The following is a 23,946-nucleotide window of genomic DNA, read 5'->3' on the forward strand; positions in this document are numbered from 1 at the left end:
CAATCATATTAACTGGAAGAGTAAGCTTGTTTGGAAGAGTAACAGTGTGATGAGAAACCTTTCTTTTGTTAATAAAAAGGTTAATATCATGACAAACATGTTGAGAAGCACCAGAATCAAGAATCCACAAACATGATTTTAAACCACTATTTATAGTCAAAGAGTAACACTTACCAGTTGAAGCGTTCTCATTCGGATTGACTGAGATCATGTGATTTGATAATGCAGACATGACTTGTTGACATTGAGATGGAGAAAAACCTCTGAACATGTTGCTCAATTCATCATTCACAGAAGGAGTGCCATCAATATTGATGTTGTCATTAGTTACTGCATTTATGTGAGTAGACTTTGCCTTTGATTTGTATCCAGGTGGATATCCATGTAATTTGTAACACTTTTCCACAGTATGCCCCTGAATTTTGCAATTTGTGCAAAATGGTCGATCTCTTTGTGAATTGTTAAATTTCTTGTTCTGGTTGAAATTGTTATTATTAGATCTGGTGTTTTGATTTGACTTGGCAACAAAAGCAACAGATGAAGAATGTTGATCAATTGAAACAGTTTTCTGCTTTTCTTCCTGAGCAACAAGTGAAAATACACGATTAGCGTGGATCCATGAGTAAGATTTGACCTCGAGTAAGATTTGGCATTGGATCCATGAGTAAGATTTGACCTCGAGTATGTGAGAATGATTCATTTAGCCCCATTCGAAAATTCATGATCTGCTCCGATTGAAAATATTTCTCAATTTTCTCAACTCCATGACATTCGCATTTGCCACATGAATAGCGTGGACGAAAATTCTCAAGTTCTTCAGAAAGAGACTTCAATTTCGTGAAATAAACTCCAACAGAATCTTGATTTTGATTCAGATTAACAATTTCTCTACGAATTTGAAAAATGCGAGGTCCGTTGCTCTGTTGATAACGATCTTGAAGATCTTGCCAAATATCCTTCGCTGATTAGTGAACATGATACTAGTTGAGATTTCTTTTGAAACAGAATTCAAAATCCATGAGATAACGAGTTTGTTATTACGCATCCATGAATTGTGATTAACTATTTCAGTTATAGGAGGTTCAGGAATAGTTCCATCAACGAATCCAGCTTTATTTTTGACTGAAAGAGCAATCAACATTGATCGACTCCAGGAAGGATAGTTCTCACCAGTCAATGGTTGAGAAACTAAAACGAATCCAGGATTATCTGAATGATGAATGTAGTACGGTGACATTCGATCATCAATTGGAGAAACAGTTGTAGAAGAAGATGATGAACCATTCGACATGATCAATTTATGAAGAAATTGATCAAAAAAATCTACAAGAACAATTTGTAGATTTGAATAACAAAAAGAAAACGAAATCACAAGAACAATTTGTGAATTCAAATCAAAGAAACGTACAATCTGTAATAAACGATCAAAGAACAGAGTAAAATAACAATTCAATTGAAGATTGAATCATAGAAGCGAAGCATTTTTGCTCTGATACCATAATACAGATTGGAAAATGATGAAGTTTCCATTAACTAAAAAAAAATGATACAATCGAGACTTATACATCAACAGCTCAAAGAGTATCTAACCAACTAACTAACTAATTGACTAATTACATATTTACAATACAACCCTTCTATTATTTTAATTTACAATATCTCCTCTAATAGACTTTGTAGTTTTTGAATTTTGTTTTTCGGATCCGAAAATGTGTGATCTGATTTGTTTGATTTTCGTATTTTAAATCAGCAATATATGAGATCATATATGTTTAGAATTTCGTTTTTGTGATGTAGAAATGTAATAACCTCTACTTCTTGATTTTCGTATTTCAGGTATACAAATACAAAGCATAACCTCTTACAATATTTTCAAGTGTAGTGTATGTATACTAGAAATAGTTTATTTTTTTTGTTTGATGAAAGTTTGTAGTTTTGATTACATTTATTTTGACCTTAATTAACATATATAGTTTACTTGATTTTAGAGCTAGAAATATTATCTGTGAGTTGAATAATTTGTTCGTGATCGTGAAGATAAATGAGACAACGATAAAAATTTGATTTTTGTTGTGTTTGGCATTTTGAGATTTATTTTATTAATGAAATTTAAGAGACACGTGGTAATATATTCATAAAAGGAATCATCATATATGAAATATAATAAAATGGTTGAAGACACCATTGTTTTCTATTCTATTCAAACAATTAAAGTCGTAGCTCTGTCTTTCTATGGGTCTATATTGTTATCATTACAACATCAATCACTCAAATACAATTTTTATTTTTCATTTTTACTCATACTCCTCTTTAATCATTTATTCTTTATAGATTATGGGTAATTTGAAAAAAAAAATTGGATTTAAAAATTTCTCAACTGGAAGTTTATATGTTTATTCTGAATTATTATCCAAATTTAAATTAAAGCAAAACCGACTGATGATAAATGAGGATTATATGTTATCACATTTATGAAAACTTAATATATGTTAAATTATGTCTTAAATACGTCAATATTATTAATTGTTTGATGCAACATGATTATAACAAGTACTATCACATACCGTTTCAAAAAAATAAAATATTCAAAAGAACGAAAAAAATAAAATTTAATAGAAGTTACAATTAGAGTATGATGGTTGTTTTATAATTTGTATGATTTATTTCTTTCAAATGTATAGTTGTTTTAAATCATGTCCAGGAATGGTTAAATGAAAAAAAAAAAACTATTGCCGAAAGTATTTTTAGCAAATTCAAATAATATATAATAAAAGGAATTTCAAAAATATATATAATAAATGAGTTTTCAGTTTTCTATGGTAAAAAAAAGTAATATTTATGCAATGTTTACGATTCAGATGAAGTACAATATGGATGACACATAAAAACCAAAAGTTTTCCATGCTTTTGTAGCTCGCCTAACTTAGTATGTAAATTGATTTCAAATGATTAGCACCATACGGTGCTTGTAGTCTATACAAAACATATCATTTTTCGATATAAAATGCAGAGTAATAAATTGACACCAGATATGAAACTATTCCATCTCTGGATCTTTGTACCTATCTAGAAACTATTTTTCGAAAGAAACTATCTAACACAAAACAATCAGCCAAAATGCTGAAATGAACTATCTAACGTAAAAAAAAAAACTAATAGACGAATGAAAACTATATGCCGAAAAGAATATCTGGCGCCGCCGCATCGCGTGGGTACGCTACTACTATATATATATATATATATATATATATATATATATATATATATATATATATAGGTTTACTTTGTTTTTTTTTAATGAAATAGTTATACGAAAAAATATAATTATTTAGGCAATAATGAAGAAGCAATAACATATAAACGAATGATGTAAACGAAAATCACATAAAACCATAAAACTGAATAAAACTAAATAAACGAACAAACATTAACATATAAGTAGGGTTGTAAACAAACCAAATGAACACGAACTAGGGATTGTTCGTGTTCGTTCGTTTATGTTAGCCGAACAAACAAATAAGCACGAACGAATAAAAAAACGGGATTTTTTTCGTGTTCGTTTGTTTAACAAATTAAATGTTCATGTTCGTCGTTTATGTCCGTAAACATACTAAACGAACAAAGATAAACAAACACAATTGAACATATATGAACATAAACGAACATATATTATGGTAATATAATAATAAAAAAATTGAACATAAATTAATATAAATAAATTAAACGAACGAACATAAATGAATATAAACGAACATCATAAACGAACCATCACAAACATAAAGGAATGAACGAGACCATTGCTTATGTTCGTTCGTTTAACTAAGTGAGCGATAATTTTTGTTCATGTTCATTCATTTATTAAATAAACAAACATAAACGAATTTTCCGTCGAACAGTTCACGAACGTTACCGAACGTTCAGTTCGTTTACAGCCCGACATATAAGTGAACGATGTAAAAAAAAACACATAAAAAACAACATTAAATAATTATATTAGACGAACAAAACGTTAAAAAAAAGCATTAAAAATATATTTAAACAAAATGTCAGAAATATTAAAAGATTTTTAAATCATAGAAACAAATATAAATAAATAAAGAAAAAAATAAATTATAATAATAATAATAATAATAATAATAATATGATTTTATATAATTTAGATAATTGATTTAAAAAATAAAAATAAATTTATAAATAATCTATATATATATATATATATATATATATATATATATATATATATATATATATATATATATATATATATATATATATATATATATATATATATATATATATACTAGGTTATAACCCAAGGACACCATTAGTGAAATAGATAAAAAAATAATTTTAATTAAACTATAAGGTAAAATCATGAGTTTTATGATACAATATAGATTTGATAGATGGATATAGTAAAAAAAATTAATGTATTTTCTTTTATCTATATAGGGGTTATTTAATTTTATCTTCTTTTTAGACTTACATGATGCCATGATAAATTTTTAATATGAAAGAAAGAAATTAGTTTATAAATTGTTATGATAATTGATACATAATAAATACTGCAAATTAAAGGAAAAATAAAATAAACAAAGTATATATAGTTTAATTAATGACTACAGATAAAATATATAATGACATATTTATAAAGTAAAGAAACAACAATGATTATACATAATCGTTCGTAAAACCACGACTCCTAAAATTCCATTGTCGCCTCCCTCCTACACCGCCATCTCCACCCACTCATCCATCTCCATATAAAAATTGTGCTTTTTATGGCCATAATTTAAGGGATTCCTTAAACATTACTGAGTTATATAAATTATTTGTTTTGAAAAATTTGTGAATTGTGAATAGTCTCGTTTAGTTTCCAGATTCTAATTTTGTGTATGTGTTTAAATTGTTCCCTTGCTTCTTTTTATCGACAAATTTGGAGTTAAAATTAAGGTTAAATGATTCTTTATGCAACGGTGTTTCATAAGTGTTGAGTCATTTTCATTTTATGCAACAATGTTGACTTGTTTTTTAAACCAATTTATGCAACTAACATGAATTTTGCAACACGTTTCAACTGTTTGAACATATTGTAGGTCAATGGTAAATGGTTGCATATTTGTTATAAAATACCAGTTTAGTTGTATAAATTGGGGAAAAATGTGAAATATGCATAAAGAAGCATTTAATCCTTAGAAAGTAGAAACAAATAAGAGTATATATATATATATATATATATATATATATATATATATATATATATATATATATATATATATATATATATATATATATATATATATATATATATATATATATATATATATATAAAAGTAAGAGTGTAAGACACACATTGTACAAATTTATTTTATCATTAATCAAGACATAAATAATGTTGTTTATATCTTCAAACCATTTTATATATTAATTAAATTAACATTTATAGTTACGAAAAAAAACATGGGTTAATGTTTACGTTTTCAAAGTTTCAATCATGTTTTACATTGTCAACCGTCTAGGACATAGATTATTACCTAACTTAACTCGGATCATGTTTGGTGGACTAATTTTACGTTATACACTCCACATAAAAACCTTCACATCCAAAATTATATATATGCATTGTGTTTAATATTTGCATGGTATAAAATTTTCCATAGTATATGAAGATTCAAAGTACAATGGTTTAATAGGAAAAAATTAAGAAAAGTTTGAAAATTTGTTTTGTATGCAACAGATATTAATGGAGAAAAAACAAAATTCTTAATCCGGCTTATGTTTGGTGGACTAATTATACGGTATACACTCTTTATATAAAACCTTCACATGACAAATTTTATATATGTATTGTGTTTAATATCTACATGAAATAAAAGTTTACATAGTATCTGAAAATTGAAAATACAATGGTTTAATAGCAAAAAACTTATAAAAGGTTTAAAAGTACAATGATATAATCATAATATTTAAATGGTTTAAAATGAAAGAAAGTATGATTCATCAACCTGATGAAAAAATTTATCAAGTAAATAGAAAAAAAAGGTTCTAAAGTATATTGACATTAAAGTGAATGTTCCCTACTAAAACATGCTAATAAAAATGTTAAAAATTCTTATGCAATAAAAATGTTATAAAGTACAAAGCTGTTTTCTGCATATTTTGTAGAATTTCATTTTTAATTTAAATTTTGTATAAAAATGCATAAAAAATAAACATAATACAACAGAAACGTGAACTATTATAAATTAAATTTTTATAAAGTCAATTTTTTGTAAATTACAATTCTATATATTCTACATATTCTATGAATTTGCATTGTTTTGTAATTTGATAATGAGATTATAGGTTGAAACTGTAAAATAATAATGGTTTGAATATCCAATGGAGAATTTGTATCTATAGATATGTTAGAAAATTATGATTTTTTATAATGCAATAAAATTATCAATATAGTTTTAAAAAATGAAAATATTCATGGAAATGACATTATATGAAATTTAAACTATACTGTAATATAAGAGAAATAAGTACATAGGGAAAAGTTCAATAGAGAACTATAATTATTGGTTCTTCAAGGAACCAAATCTTTTTTTTAATTTCTAGAGCTTATTTTTTATCGAAAAAAAAATCTAAAAATATCTAAATTCATATATTAACATTGTAAATGTGAAAAATATTTTTCGGATTCACATTGTGAATTTTCAAAGATTCACATTGTAAATTTGACGTAAAAAAAAATTCGAATTTGATATTATTGGAAAAAGGATAAAAAGTTATGAATTTCTATATTTTTAGTTTTTTTTTTGATAAAAAATATGTTCTAAAAGTTAAAAAAAAGATTAGTTCCTTGGTTAATTATGGTTCTCTATTGAACCTCACCCTAATTACATATAAGAAAACACTTATATATTAAAATAGGAAAGCAATCGTCATATACTAAACTTCCCCAACCTAAAATTTTGAAATTATAAATTTTTTAAGTACCTGCTTTAAACAAAGTTTGAATTTTAAGTTTATTAATATGTTATGTATATATATAAATGGATGAGAGTACGTTTTCATTATGAAAAAAAAACAAAAAAAAAACAAATTGCTTCCCTATCAGGTATGATTCCCCACCAACCATAATTTTGAAAGTATGTTGCTATCATAGGAAAACAAAAAAATGAAAGAACCAAAAAACTTGATAAACTAAATAAATAACCGATGCAACCGGAAAGAAAGTCTGGTCTAGAAGATGGGATAGTCTACTGGTGATCTGTAAAATGGAAATTCAAAAGTGCAAAATATGGAAACTGGATATATTTTTGAAGGGCATTATGGTCTTTTATTAAAAAGAATGAAAGTTAAAAAGAAAAAAAGGGTGGCGGTTATATATAGAGTAAATTAAAATGGCTAAATGCTTGTTTAAAAACATTTTAATATATTTTTTATCAGATTGGTCTTTTGATTGAGTTTTTTCAAGAACTGGAGCTTGGTAGGAGTAAGAACATAGTATCATACTAATAACATGAAACACACTCGTTAGTCACAAAAATATCATTCAAGCGAGGGAGCCTTCAATGGGTTGCAATAGTGGCGTTTCCTGTCAATAAACAAAATTATAATAAAATTATGCTACTTAAAATCACAAGAAGAAACTAAACTATGATGTTGTATTAGACAATTAAATGAAAGTATGTTGCTCTTTTCTAGCATTTAAATTTTTAAAATTGAATGTTACATATATTTGATCTATTTTTCAAAGTTATTGTTTTCATTTTAATTTGCCTCATGTGATAAAGACATCAACCCTTTTTAGTATTTCATGTCAAACACACACAATGCAACAATATAAACTTTTTAATAAACGGATTTTATAACATTTATTTTTCTAAATAAAATTAAATGATTTGCAACTTTTACACATAACTTTTCGTAAAAAATATAACAGTACCTACTAAAATAATACTATATGGACCAAAATGCCCTTTTGCTGTTGGTCAAGATGGGATTGGTTGACAGTTGCAGAATCGAAAACTTTTCTTTTAAGCTGGTTCTTTTTTAATAATCATTACTAATTTTATGAGTTTTATCATTTGAGAAGTTAGTAACTAAAAAAATACAATAAGGTGAAAACCTTTGAATTTGGTTATGAGAGTCTGATACTTTATAAGTGATTATGACACTTTATAAGTGATTATACAGCCTCATTCAAATTTGTTAAGAAATTCTCTTGTTAAAAATACTTCTTTATTTGTTGTTATTATTATAAAATGATCATCATCATGTTTTTATAATCTTTTTTAATTGTCATTCCAATGGTAATTGTACATATTACCAATTGCCAACATTGTCATATCTCTTAACCTGAAACAACAAACAACAAACAGGGCCACAATCAGATAAATGGTTGAAAAAATATCTAAAGTTGTGTGAAATGTTTAAATTTTATGTAAAGTGGCAGGTGTTAACCACATATTGAGGTTACCTTTGTCTAGAAATGATATCGACATGATTCTTAATCATTGTTAACAGAGTCACCTGTTATAATTCATAGTTTTAATTCATAGTTTCATCAAATAAAAATGTCATAAACCGAACATCATCCCAACTATAACTGGATGGATATTCCAATGTACAATACTGTGATACGATAGAATTCAAAGCATGATACTATCATAATCATTTACATAATCGATTTGTGATTAATTTTTAGGCATGTGTTACATCAATCCTTAAGAATTAGAGGGGAACAGTGAGCTCCCTTGAATGTGTCCTAAGAGCTTCTGGCTTCATAATCATTTAATAATCGTTTTGTGATATAAGCTATATATATCTATATAAACAATTAATCTATGCTAAACATATTTAATTATACTTATAAATCGCAATTCGTGCAAAGTCATGCGTCCAAAAGGAAAAAAGAAAGGTCACAAAATTAAGACCTGGGTTGTGAAGCATCGGAAGATGTTTTCCAAGTCTTACACTTCAGACCTCACAATTTTTGGCGCCAGCTTCAGTCAAAACATGAATAGAGTAAATGGTAAGTAGAATGTCAAATTGTTTATACATTAAATGTAATGCCCGTGTTTCTAGGCTAGGCATTTATATTGACATTATAGTCTTGGTTAACCTTTGTAACTCATTTTCAAGAAATGAAAAGGAATTATGTGAATATTATGTGAATTATGTGTTTTATGCTTAATTATTAGGGCTTAATTAATTAAGAATAAAAATGAGCGTAAAAAAAAAAATTAAATTTTAGATAAAGCCGATATCTATTAAGAAACTTGTAGTGGGCGTGACAAGGATTACGGATATATAAAGAATGCCGAAATCCGATTTATAACGAAGAAGTTATGACCTGTCGAAGTTTCGCGACAAACCGGCACGGGCCCGAATGTCGTAAAAAGTGAGTTTTCGATAAACTACTTTTTAGCCTTAGTGATCTAAACGAAACTTGTAGTGTTCGTGAAACCGAGAGTAGGTATAAAAAGAACGCCCAAATCTGACTTCGTATGAGGAAGTTATGATTTTTCGAAGTTTCAGCTTAGCAGTAGACAGCTAAAAACTCGAATTTTAGATCGAGTGATTTTTAGCCAACACGCCCTAAACGAGAATCGAAGGTCTCATCATTAGTAGCACAACGGTAAAACGTCTGACGAAAACGGACGTCGGATGAGGAAGTTATGAATTTTTAACGGATTTCCTGTCCCGGTCTGTTAAAAATAATAATATAAAATTTAAAATCAAAATTAGCCGAGGAAGTCTAAACGAAAGTTGTAGAGCGTAATTTTACCTACGCGTGCATATAAAGAATGTCAAAAACGGAGCTCGTATGCGAAAGTTATGAATTTTAGAAGTTTTGGCGCGAAAACCGAGAAAATTCGCATAGTCACGAGTTGCCACGTCACCCTCGCCTCGCATGTGCCACGTGTCCGAAATGGTGAGTCATGCGAAGCCACGTGTCGGATTCTGATTTGACCGAAGGGAGGCCCAATCCGAACCTCGCAAGCCTTACTCCGAGCCTCGCACATGGGTCACGAGTCCGCGGTCCAATCAGCAACTGCCACCGAGGCCTTCGCACATGCTGCCATCTGCGCACCCTCGCCTGCGGACCCCACCACCAAGCCGACTTCGGACCAGTAGACTTCGGTCCAATCAGGAGAGGACAGCAAGCCTTCGCACGCGCAGACCTCGTGCGAGCCTCCCCCTACGAACCTCAGATCTGCGACACCTGGCTCCTTCTCAGCCGTCGGATCAAGACTTCGGACCCCTATAAATACAAGGGGTATGCGAGCCTTCTCGGATACTTTTGGATTTTTGCCACTTTTCACCCCTTTCTTCATATTTTCTTCATATTAACATCCCCCGAATAGAGGTGCACAAAACCTGAATCCGATCCGATCCGATCCGGATCCGAATCCGATCCGGTTTCGCTTACATCATCAAAAATCCGATCCGGTTCCAACCAAAATCCGAATCCGATTCTAATCCGATTTGAAACCGGTTTAAACCGATTTTAGTGGGTTTTAATCGGATTTTGGGGCGGATTTGGATCCGGTTTTTAGCGAATCCGGTTTACGATCCGGTATCAAATCCGATTTGGAATATAGGATTAGGATCCGATTGAAAATCCGGTTTTAAATCCGATCCGATCCGGTTTGGTCAAAACCGGTTTTGACCCAATCCGGTTTCGGATTGGATCCGGTTTTGAATAGTGAAACCGGTTTTTGTGTGCATCTCTACCCCCGAAGCTCCTGTATCGATTATAAGCCCCGGAATACGCCACGAAGAGCCCGTAAAGCCCGGAAAATTTATCTTTTCGGTTTTGAAGGCCGACTTTTGCAGAGCCGGTTTCTCAATAAAACTCCCGGTTTTATTAGAAACGAATGTTTTAGGAAACGAATTGCTGCCCGATTATCATCAAAACATGTGAGTGTATAGTCACTTTCATTTTACACATAGATATGAAGTATTTACCTTATAATACGTGCTATGTGTAAATATATTAAATGTTTATTTGAGGTGACTGTTGAGTTGATGTTTTATACAAGTTTTAAACTATATAAGTATTTTTATCTACAAATATGTTGGGTAGAACATGGGTAGATAGTGATGTGTGATAAAATAAAAGTGATGAGAGGCCTCGTTGTGATTTGTGATTCAGTCATCTAGCGGAGTTTGGATGACGACCACGGACTTTCTAGACAGTCCAGTGGGAAACATTAGCAGGTCCGCAACCTGTAGGTGTTAATGAACTTGGGTGTTTATTCGCTGTACTCCATCCCCCTCATGGTTGCCTTTAGGACATGTATGGCTGAGGAAACCCCTTAGCAGTAGTGTCCATCCCGATGATATTCTTTAGGCTAGGTCCCTTGTGAAAAGTGTTTAGGGACGTAAAGTGAGGATAACGGGAATGGGTAATCAGGGTTATTGTTGATTGGTGAAATTAATAAGTTGATTATTACTGTGGGTTGAAAACCCTATATGCTCACCAGGCTCCCAAGCCTGACCCACTCAGTTTTTTTATGATTACAGGTAGTGGACCCCGAGCTTAGTCGGTGGATGACGTGGGATTTTTGGATTATAGGCCATTAGTTGTAAATAACTGTAGTAAGGCTTATAATGTCTTGTTTATGCTTTTGATCTGTATCGGAACATGACATCCCGAGGTTTTGATATATATGAAAAATATATACCTTCTTAATGAAGGGTTTTGATAAACTTTTATCATATGTTGTTTGGGGACCAATTCCGCAACATCTTTTGAAAAGATTTCTCTGATTTTATTTTAAAAAGCATAAATTAAATCGGTCTTTTCTGGCCGAAAAATTAGGGGATGTCACAGTTTGTATCAGAGCATTAGTTTAAGCGAACTAAGAAATATCCTACGATTTCTAGACTTAAACTTAGAATGCTAAGCGATGATTGTGAGTTGAGTGTGTCTATTATATTTTAGGTAGTACACCTAAGTTGACACGAGCACTAGTTTATTTTAGGAAAGATGCCTAAAATGCCCTTATGTGCTAAATGTTATGTGTTTGCCATGTGTGCCATTAATTGTTCGGATCTATGGTCTGTTGCCGACCGGATCTGGAAACCTTATGTGTGTAGGATTCTAAGCGTATGATTACGAGATTAGAACTAACATGTAAACGTTTCGGAGTGATAAGGGAATTGAAATGTCTAACAAGGATAAAGACCTAAATTCGCCTTATTCGGTATATAGATTGTAATGGCAAGAACTCGTAGTGGAGTTGAGAATGCAAACGGAAACAGGGATCAACAGCCTCAGCCTCAAGTAGTTGAGCAAGTACCTGTTGTAGGAGCTGCACCTGAGCCAATGACGATGGCTGGGGTACAAGCAATGATGCAGATGATGCTGGATCGCCAAATAGAGGAGACGAGGCGATTACTACAACAGAATAGGGAAGAAACTACGATGCCTGTTGAACAGCCCGTATTGAATGAAGGGCAATCAGTAGGAGGGAACTATAGTGGGACTCTTGGTCAAGCCAACCCACCGATAGTTAGACAAGACAACCAGGATGGAGGAGCTGATGGACGCGGGTGCAAATATAAAGATTTCATGGCATCTAAACCACCATGTCTATCTGGAAGTCCGACACCGGTGGAAGTCATGAACTGGATCTCCGAAATGGAGACAATGTTTGAAAGTTGTGAGTGCAACAACAAACAAAAGACCGCACTTGCAATTCCTCTGTTAAAGTCTGGTGTGTTGAGCTGGTGGAAATTACTAGCTGATTCGATGCCCAAGGGAGAAGCTAGTAAGATGTCTTAGGAAGACTTTGTGCTACAACTGAAACTGCAATACTGTTCTGAGCAAGACCTTCTGGAAATTAATAATGAGTTCCAGAATTTAAAGAAGGGAAAGATGAGCGTTACTGAATACGCTGCTAGTTTTACTGAAAAGATGAAGCTTGTTCCTTACCTAGTTCCAACTGAACTCTCTAAGGTCAACAAGTTTGCCCTCGGATTACCAGCGGACTTTGGTCCGATGGTTAAGCAAGCAACCACTTTGAAAGCCGCCATCTGGGCTGCTAAGAATGTGGAGGTTCAGATCAGGGAGAAGGGTCTGGAGAGGGCAGAAGTTGGTGAAAAGAGAAAATTTGAAGGAACTTCAGGTTCCAACAAGAGAAGCAAATTTTCTAAGTCTAAGAAGTTTGGAGGAGGAGGAGGTGAAGTGAAATGGTGTGAGAAGTGCAAGAAAAAGCACTCTGGGAAATGTAGCGAGGAGGTGACTTGCTACAAATGTGGAAAGACTGGGCATTATGCCAACGTGTGTCCATCCGACAAGAGGGTATGTTTTGAGTGCCATGAAGCAGGGCATGTTTTTATAGACTGTCCAAAGAGGAAGGATGCAACAAAGCCCAATCTACCACCAAAGCCGAAGGCGAGAGCCTTTCAGATGACCCTTGAAGCTGCAAAAGAAGAAGTCGATGTCGCTTCAGGTACCTTTCTCGTAAACGAATTGCCTGCCCAAATTTTGTTTGATTCTGGAGCCAATTACTCCTTTATATCGCATGAATTTGGTAGAAAACTAGCTTTGCCTGTAGATAGACTAGTTAATGCCTTATTAGTCGAGATTGCTAGTGGCAAGTTTGTACTTGTTAGCCATCGTATGAAAATATCCTTATTGACTTGGATGGGAATAAGTTCCACGAGGAATTATTGCCTATCGAGTTAAATGGATTCGACATCGTTTTAGGAATGGATTGGCTTAGCGCCAATGACGCCGAAATATTGTGTAGGAAGAAAATAGTAAAAGTAAACCCGCCAGGGAAAGAGTCGTTTACGGTGTACGGAGACAAACGCAGAGTAAACTCTGGAATCATTTCCCTAATGAAAGCCAGAAAGTGTTTGGCCAAGGGGTGTACATCATATTTAGCGTTCGTGATCGATGCTAAGAAGGAAAAGAAGGAGGTGCAGGATATTGCGGTGGTGTGTGATTATCCGGAAGTCTTTCCCGAAGATATTTCCGGATTGCCCCCTGATCGACAAGTTGAGTTTCGTATCGACTTATTACCAGGAACGACGCCGATAGCCAAAGCACCGTATCGATTAGCGCCAACCGAAATGAAAGAACTTATGACACAACTTCAGGAGTTATTGGAAAAAGGTTTCATTCGACCTAGTTCATCACCCTGGGGAGCCCCTGTGTTGTTTGTAAAGAAGAAAGACGGGAGTATGAGAATGTGCATCGATTACCGAGAGCTGAATAAAGCGACAATAAAGAACAAGTATCCGTTGCCGAGGATCGATGACCTGTTCGACCAGTTGCAAGGTTCGAGATACTTCTCGAAGATCGATCTTAGGTCAGGATACCATCAACTGAAGGTGAGGGAGCAGGATATCCAAAAGACTGCGTTCAGAACAAGATATGGACACTATGAATTTTTGGTTATGTCGTTCGGATTAACCAATGCCCCAGCAGCTTTCATGGATTTGATGAACAGGGTTTGTAAACCATACCTTGATAAATCAGTGATGGTATTCATAGACGATATCTTGATCTATTCGAAGAGCAAGCAGGAGCATGACAAGCATCTGCGTGGAGTGCTAGAAGTTTTGAAAAAGGAGAAGCTGTATGCAAAGTTCTCCAAATGTGAATTTTGGATTCAAGAAGTCCAATTTTTAGGTCATGTGGTTAACCAAGAAGGAATAATGGTTGACCCAGCAAAGATTGAAACTGTGATGAAATGGGAACAACCAAAAAGTCCTACGGAGATTAGAAGCTTTTTAGGATTAGCTGGATATTATCGAAGATTTATCCAAGGCTTTTCTTCGATCGCTACTCCATTAACAGCTTTGACCCACAAAGGAGCTACTTATGCTTGGAATGAAAAGCATAAGGAGGCCTTTGAAAAGTTAAAGAAGAGACTGTGTGAAGCACCGATTCTTTCGTTACCTGAAGGAGTTGATGACTTCGTAGTTTATAGTGATGCCTCTGGAGTTGGGTTAGGATGTGTTCTGACCCAAAGGGATAAAGTGATAGCGTATGCATCGAGGCAGTTGAAAGAACATGAAAAGAACTACCCCACTCATGATCTGGAGTTGGCAGCGGTAGTATTCGCCTTAAAGGTATGGAGGCATTATCTTTACGGTACTAAGTGTAAACTTTTCACTGATCATAAGAGTCTTCAATATCTCTTTAATCAGAAGGAATTAAACATGAGACAGCGGCGCTGGCTGGAACTACTCAAGGACTACGACTGTGAGATACTTTACCACCCTGGTAAAGCAAATGTTGTTGCTGATGCTCTCAGTCGGAAGGTAAATCTTGAAAAGAGAAGGCCAAGAGCGTTGAGAATTGAAGTTATCTCGACAATTGTGGAAAGTATAAAGAAAGCTCAGGAGGAAGCATTAGAGAAAATTGACCGGAAGGAGGAACGTTTGGGTAAAACGTTGGTGTTTGATACAAACGGTCAAGGATTGAAGGTATTCAAAGATAGGATTTGGGTACCTAAGACGGGAGGAGTAAGAGGTCTTCTGATGGAAGAAGCTCACAAAACCATGTACTCGATTCATCCCGGCAGTACGAAAATGTATAGGGATCTAAAACCCTATTACTGGTGGCCGACGATGAAGCTCGATGTTGCTAAGTATGTGGCCGAGTGTGTAACATGTGCTAGGGTTAAGGCACAACATCAGAAACCGTATGGGAGTTTAGTACCTTTACCTGTACCCATGGGTAAATGGGAAGATATCACTATGGATTTTGTGACTAAACTGCCCAGAACAAGGAACGGTCACGACATGATTTGGGTGGTCGTTGATCACTTCACTAAGAGTGCGCATTTCATAGCCGCTAACGAGAAATGGTCTATGGATAAACTTGCGAATTATTACGTGAAGGAAATTGTGAGGCTACACGGTGTTCCGTTAACGATTGTATCCGATCGTGACAGCCGTTTTACCTCAAGGTTTTGGAGAAGTCTACAAGAGGAATTGGGTACCAAGTTGTGTTTGAGTACAACTTACCATCCTCAAACCGATGGTCAGAGCGAACGAACGATTCAAACATTGGAGGATATGCTGAGAGCATGTACCCTAGAATTCCAAGGTAACTGGGATGAACACTTACCTCTAGTAGAATTTTCCTATAATAATAGTTTCCACTCGAGCATCAAGATGGCACCTTATCACGCTTTGTATGGAGAAAAGTGTCGAACGCCGTCATGCTGGCTGGAAGCTGGGGAAAAGCAGTTTATGGGACCGGAGATAGTCCATCAAACTGCTGAAATGTTGAAAGTGATAAGGGAAAGGATGTTAGCTGCTCAAGATCGACAAAAGAGTTATGCTGACAAGAAAAGACAACCGATATCCTTCGATGTTGGAGATTCGGTTTTACTTAAAGTCTCGCCGTGGAAGGGACTTATAAGATTTGGTAAGAGAGGGAAGTTGAGTCCAAGGTTTATTGGACCATTTAAAGTTCTTCAGAGGATCGGGAATCAAGCTTACAAGCTAGAATTACCAGAAGAACTGGAGGGTATTCATAACACATTTCATGTGTGTTATTTGAGAAAGTTTACGGGAGATGTGCCCGACATAATTCCGATTTCTGAGTTAAGGTTGGATGAAAACAAGAGGTTGATCGAAGAACCCGAGGCAATCGTTGACCGTAAGACTAAGAAGCTGAGACGCAAGATGGTCGATTTAGTGCTTGTGCGTTGGAAACATACGAATGGGCCAAATCTCACTTGGGAAACGGAGAGTGACATGATGAGTCGCTACCCGCATTTGTTTGCTGATGTGTGATTCCGGGGACGAAATCATCCTAAGGGGGAGAGAATTGTAATGCCTGTGTTTCTAGGCTAGGCATTTATATTGACATTATAGTCTTGGTTAACCTTTGTAACTCATTTTGAAGAAATGAAAAGGAATTATGTGAATATTATGTGAATTATGTGTTTTATGCTTAATTATTAGGGCTTAATTAATTAAGAATAAAAATGAGCGTAAAAAAAAATTATATTTTAGATAAAGCCGATATCTATTAAGAAACTTGTAGTGGGCGTGACAAGGATTACGGATATATAAAGAATGCCGAAATCCGATTTATAACGAAGAAGTTATGACATGTCGAAGTTTCGCGACAAACCGGCACGGGGCCGAATGTCGTAAAAAGTGAGTTTTCGATAAACTACTTTTTGGCCTTAGTGATCTAAACGAAACTTGTAGTGTTCGTGAAACCGAGAGTAGGTATAAAAAGAACGCCCAAATCTGAATTCGTATGAGGAAGTTATGATTTTTCGAAGTTTCAGCTTAGCAGTAGACAGCTAAAAACTCGAATTTTAGATCGAGTGATTTTTAGCCAACACGACCTAAACGAGAATCGAAGGTCTCATCATTAGTAGCACAACGGTAAAAAGTCTGACGAAAACGCACGTCGGATGAAGAAGTTATGAATTTTTAACGGATTTCCTGTCCCGGTCTGTTAAAAATAATAATATAAAAATTAAAGTCAAAATTAGCCGAGGAAGTCTAAACGAAAGTTGTAGAGCGTAATTTTACCTACGCGTGCATATAAAGAACGTCAAAAACGAAGCTCGTATGCGAAAGTTATGGATTTTAGAAGTTTTGGCGCGAAAACCGAGAAAATTCGCATAGTCACGAGTTGCCACGTCACCCTCGCCTCGCATGTGCCACGTGTCCGAAATGGTGAGTAATGCGAAGCCACATGTCGGATTCTGATTTGACCGAAGGGAGGCCCAATCCGAACCTCGCAAGCCTTACTCCGAGCCTCGCACATGGGTCACGAGTCCTCGGTCCAATCAGCAACTGCCACCGAGGCCTTTGCACATGCTGCCATCTGCGCACCCTCGCCTGCGGACCCCACCACCAAGCCGACTTCGGACCAGTAGACTTCGGTCCAATCAGGAGAGGACAACAAGCCTTCGCACGCGCAGACCTCGTGCGAGCCTCCCCCTGTGAACCTCGGATCTGCGACACCTGGCTCCTTCTCAGCCGTCGGATCAAGACTTCGGACCCCTATAAATACAAGGGGTATGCGAGCCTTCTCGGATACTTTTGGATTTTTGCCACTTTTCACCCCTTTCTTCATATTTTCTTCATATTAACATCCCCCAAAGCTCCGGTATCGATTATAAGCCCCGGAATACGCCACGAAGAGCCCGTAAAGCCCGGAAAATTTATCTTTTCGGTTTCGAAGGCCGACTTTTGCAGAGCCCGGTTTCTCAATAAAACTCCCGGTTTTATTAGAAACGAATGTTTTAGGAAACGAATTGCTGCCCGATTATCATCAAAACATGTGAGTGTATAGTCACTTTCATTTTACACATAGATATGAAGTATTTACCTTATAATACGTGCTATATGTAAATATATTAAATGTTTATTTGAGGTGACTGTTGAGTTGATGTTTTATACAAGTTTTAAACTGTATAAGTATTTTTATCTACAAATATGTTGGGTAGAACATGGGTAGATAGTGATGTGTGATAAAATAAAAGTGATGAGAGGCCTCATTGTGATTTGTGATTCAGTCATCTAGCGGAGTTTGGATGACGACCACGGACTTTCTAGATAGTCCAGTGGGAAACACTAGCAGGTCCGCAACCTGTAGGTGTTAATGAACTTGGGTGTTTATTCGCTGTACTCCATCCCCCTCATGGTTGCCTTTAGGACATGTATGGCTGAGGAAACCCCTTAGCAGTAGTGTCCATCCCGATGATATTCTTTAGGCTAGGTCCCTTGTGAAAAGTGTTTAGGGACGTAAAGTGAGGATAACGGGAATGGGTAATCAGGGTTATTGTTGATTGGTGAACTTAATAAGTTTATTATTACTATGGGTTGAAAACCCTATATGCTCACCAGGCTCCCAAGCCTGACCCACTCAGTTTTTTTATGATTATAGGTAGTGGACCCCGAGCTTAGTCGGTGGATGACGTGAGATTTTTGGATTATAGGCCATTAGTTGTAAATAACTGTAGTAAGGCTTATAATGTCTTGTTTATGCTTTTGATCTGTATCGGAACATGACATCCCGAGGTTTTGATATATATGAAAAATATATACCTTCTTAATGAAGGGTTTTGATAAACTTTTATCATATGTTGTTTGGGGACCAATTCCGCAACATCTTTTGAAAAGATTTCTCTGATTTTATTTTAAAAAGCATAAATTAAATCGGTCTTTTCTGGCCGAGAAATTAGGGGATGTCACATTAAATGTGATAATGAATTAAACACTCACATATTTTCATCATGAATTCAGAAAAAATATTCTGAAAATAAAGATGCAATTTAAGTCCAAACCTACAAAAGTGATACTGAATGAAGAATTGCATTGGGTTTCTACACCACTATACACAAAGACCTTGATAATATTTATGTCAGGAAAAAAAAAGATATCAAACCTTAGACTCAAAATGCTATTTTCTCAAACACTTGGAGTGCATTCCATTCCATCTTCCAGGCCCATGAATCTTCAGACTAGTATATGCGATTTTCAGATAGTATTTAGTTGAGAAGAAAGAGAATACCAAATCAATGCACCAAAATGTTTAGGGGAAGAAGAAGCCCTAATAGACACACCGAAAACATAATCGATAAGTCATTATAGTGACAGAGGTTAGGGCTCTTTGCTAATAACGAAGAGGTGAATATTACAACAAAAATAAAAAAACCTTCAGCAGATTATTCAACTATGAAATTAGTTTTTTTGGCTACTTAACTATCGTCATCAACAACCCCAACTTGATCACAACATGGTTCTAATATGAGAGAGAGAGTGAGTGAGTGAGAGAGAAAGAGATGAAGGAGGAAGAGAAACGACAGTGAGGCAAAGCGTTGATGATGTTGGTGGTAGAGAGGAAGATAAATGACACCCGTATTTGGAGGAGAAGAAGAGCAGTAGTGTCACACCCACGGACCAGACGACGGAAACGTCCGGAGGCGGGTGACTTCATTGTGCAGTATCATAACAATTGAATATAAATGAAACAGAGCAATCCAAACATCATACATTGAGATAACAAACTTACATTGTTTACATATTATATTTGTCCTTCGAATTACACAAAAGAGACATAAGAAGAAAAATCCAAACTACAGCTAGTATTGTTGCATCCGCGTCCCTTGTTACCTGCTTACTAGATCCCTGAGAATACAAGTCGTTTTGAAAAGCGTCAACTAAAAAGTTGGTGAGTTAATAAGCATTTTTGTATAAAATCATTTACACTTGTTTAGAATCGTTCTGATTGTACTTTCAGAAAATCCGATATTTTCTATGAAATCGTTTGAAGTCTTGCCTTGAAAATCATGGATATATGTGTGTGCATGTCATTACTTTTGTTAATCCTTATAAGGAGTGATTTTGAAAAGTAGTTAATTTGTAAAAGCGAGCTGTGTACGAGAATAGTTCTTTTTTAATAGTAATAGTCAACCGTTTCCAGAAAAATCCTTATTTTCAAAAAAGAGAATATGGTTGAAAATTTTGTTCCTCTTATCGAGTAAAATTGAGTGTGCGTTCTAGTTTATCGTTATCGAAATCGTAGAAAATCGTTTTCTCCAGAAAATCCTATATTTTCTGCTATAAAATATTCGTAAGTTCTAGTTCCAACTATGTATATGTGTGGGGTAAGTTTATCGTTTTCAAAATCGTTTACAAACGTTTTCCATAGAGTCATACGCTTTTTAATTTGTAAAATAGCAGTATTACGACTCTATACTTGTTAGGAGAAAGAATCAATATGACAATTGTGGGCATTCTACGCGATGAAAAAGGACAGTCAACGCAACAAATGCGGACCATCACTTATCATGTATAGGACGGTCAACACAACGTGCCAAAATTTATTTATGAGGTTTTTCCTTACATAAATTTCTAGATGACATAACATATTCTAGTGAGTCGTTATAACCATACTAATCTGACGGAGTGCCCGTTTTGGCGTTTCTCAGGCGCCCTAGTTTTGGAAAAGACATTTGTCACCCTACATTGGTCTGTCTAGCTGTAGTGAACAGCGAAGGTGCGGGGTGTCAACCCCGTATAGATGTATACACAAATTCCCGCTCCCCCTCCAGGAGACTCTGGCTATAACTCCTTACAGGACTTTAGACGTACACTAATATTTTTATATTTAGGTACTTTTGAGATTTGTCTGACTAGAATATTAACAAAATTTTGAGCAATCGTTAGAGATCCATTATTTGATAGATAAATAATGAAATTCGTACTCATTGAATAGAAATACCGTTCTCGTTCCATATTGTTGATTGTGCTTGATAACCGGGTGCTCGTGTTCGTTCCTTTTCGTTTATTGAAAAATAAGTCATTTTAGTGAAGAGAAAAAGTGTCAAGTTATAATTTGTATAAATTTATAACTGCCGGTAATGACACGCATTTTCTGTTTTATGACATATAGAACATTACTTATGTTCTTGGAGGTTTTACGACAGCAGTTTATGACATGCAAATATTTTTGTCATAAAGGCTCTATTTGTATATTTTCTTGACGCAAGCTTTTATATCGAATATTTATAAAATACTCCCTGATAGTTTGCAAATAGTCACAAAGTTCCCATTTTCGAAAATTACTAGAAATAGTGTCAACTTATCAAGGTCACTTTTTATAACTTTTATCTCTAGACATGAAAGCATAGATAAAGGGGTTAAGTTGGACACACCCAATAGTTGGGAGGCTCTTTTGTACACAAAGTATCCTCTGTTCTTTATGAAGTTGTGAAATCTTACGTTCATGAGAATATTACTAAAATAATAATTTAATAATATTTCACACACACATACAAACATACGTATACATGCAATTATTCAAGTATTTAGGCAAGATTTGACTTGTACTCCCCCCCAAAAACATTAAAACATTGAAAAAGGTAGGGTATGAAGCTCACCTTGATTAGCTTGCTGGGTGATTTGAAGAGTGATAAGGAAGTTCCCAAGCTCCAAAGCTTGAAAGATTCTTAAATCTTTAGAGGATTCGAAGAATAATTTTTGTGTGTAAATATAATGAAATCTTAGAATAATGTGAAGAATAATTATTCAAAGAGGATAAAATACTCACCAAAGAAATCTGGGAATTTCCTTTGAAGGGATGAACTTGAAGCTTGAAGGAGTTGAGAGTATTCTTAGGAGTTTTCTGGAAGTGAGAAATGAGAAATGGGACTTGGGAAGGAAAAGGAGTTCACGTATCTAAATGGAAGGATAAGGGTGACTTGACATTTGCATGGAGGGCTGGTGGGTAAAGCTTGTTATCCATGGATAATGTGTGGTTTACTGAGATTTGCATGGGGAATGAAGGATTTACATCACATCACAAAGTCAACCCCTATATTTCCTTAGAATCTCCTTAACAATCTTGGGTATTATTTTATATAAATATGTTTAAAATAATTAATTTTGGCATAAAACAGGGGTTTAAGGGGTTTAGGATATGAAAAATACGAGTTTGGTGTGATTTTCGGCGTCAAAATGTCTTAAAATGATAAAAAGGTCCGAAAATGACAAAAATCCGGAGTGGAATCATGTTCTTGCGAGGGTCTGAAGGGCTTGAGAAGGATTCCGTAGTCATTCTTCAAGATCCGGAGCAAAGGAGTGCATTTTCGAAGCCGTTTGCTCAAATCCGGAGGTCCGGACCGAAGATGCGAAGCCAACTAGCCCTTCCGAAGTGATGCGAGGCGAGGTCTTCCGGAGCTCATCCTTCCGGAGTCATGCGAGGTTGTCCGAGGCAAGGGAAGTTCCGAAGATGTGCTTCCTCTTGGCTCCTTAGAAGGCATTCCGGACAAGAGGTTTAGGACCAAGAAGGTTCCGGACGAGAGGTTCAGGACCAAGAGGGTTCCGGACGAGAGGTTCAGAACCAAGAGGGTTCCGGACAAAAGGTTCAAGACCAAGAGGGTTCCGGACGAGAGGTTCAGGACCAAGAGGGTTCCGAACGAGAGGTTCAGGACCAAGAGGGTTCCGGACCAGAGGTTCAGGACTAAGAGGGTTCCAGACGAGAGGTTCAGGACCAAGAGGGTTCCGGACCAAGAGGGTCCTTTTGGGTTTTCTCCTCCGATTTTGGGTTGTTTTCGACTGAGGAAGGTACATAGAGAGATTTGGGAGAGATTCCACATACTTGGAGAGATTTGGGAGAGATTTCACACACTTGGAGAGATTTGGGAGAGACTTCACATACTTGGAGAGATTTGGGAGAGATTTCACAAACTTGGAGAGATTTCATATTCTTGGAGAGATTTGGGAGAGATTTCACATACTTGGAGAGAATTGGGAGAGATTTCACACATGGAGAGATTTGGAAGAGACTTCACATACTTGGAGAGATTTGGGAGAGATTTCACATACTTGGAGATATTTCATATTCTTGGAGAGAATTGGGAGAGGTTTCACATACTTGGGGAGATTTGGGAGAGGTTTCACATACTTGGAGAGAATTGCACTCTATCTTTCCATGGTCCATTAGGAACCATAAAGTACACTTTTAATGTGTTAGCACAAGTCTCATAATAGTTATTGCTTACATGAGGACGAATTTCCTAGCCAAAATGCTAGTTGTGACAAGTAGTGGCGATGAGGGAAGATATTGAACTTTTGAATTTCAAATTGAATAATTTAATTTGCTTTCTAAAGAGAAAGGCGAAATTGCAGGAGATAATTAAGGGACAACCTGGTTTGGGCGGGAAAACAAAAAAATAGGTTAACAGTAAGATGACACGTGGAAAATAGAGATGTAAAAAGATGACACATGGCATATATATATATATATATATATATATATATATATATATATATATAATTTTTAAAAGAAAAAGAAAAAAGAAAGAAATGGTAATTTCGTCTTTTTATATGAACCAAGGACTTACAGTGTAATTTTCATAAACGACAGAGATGTAACCTATCAAATTTTAAATTTAAAGACCAAAACTGAGAATTCAAATAAACCACAAGGACCATTTTTGTAAT

This window comes from Lactuca virosa, chromosome 4, assembly GCF_052849685.1.
Source record: "Lactuca virosa cultivar CGN04683 chromosome 4, Lactuca_virosa_CGN04683_v6, whole genome shotgun sequence".
Taxonomy (NCBI): Eukaryota; Viridiplantae; Streptophyta; class Magnoliopsida; order Asterales; family Asteraceae; genus Lactuca; species Lactuca virosa.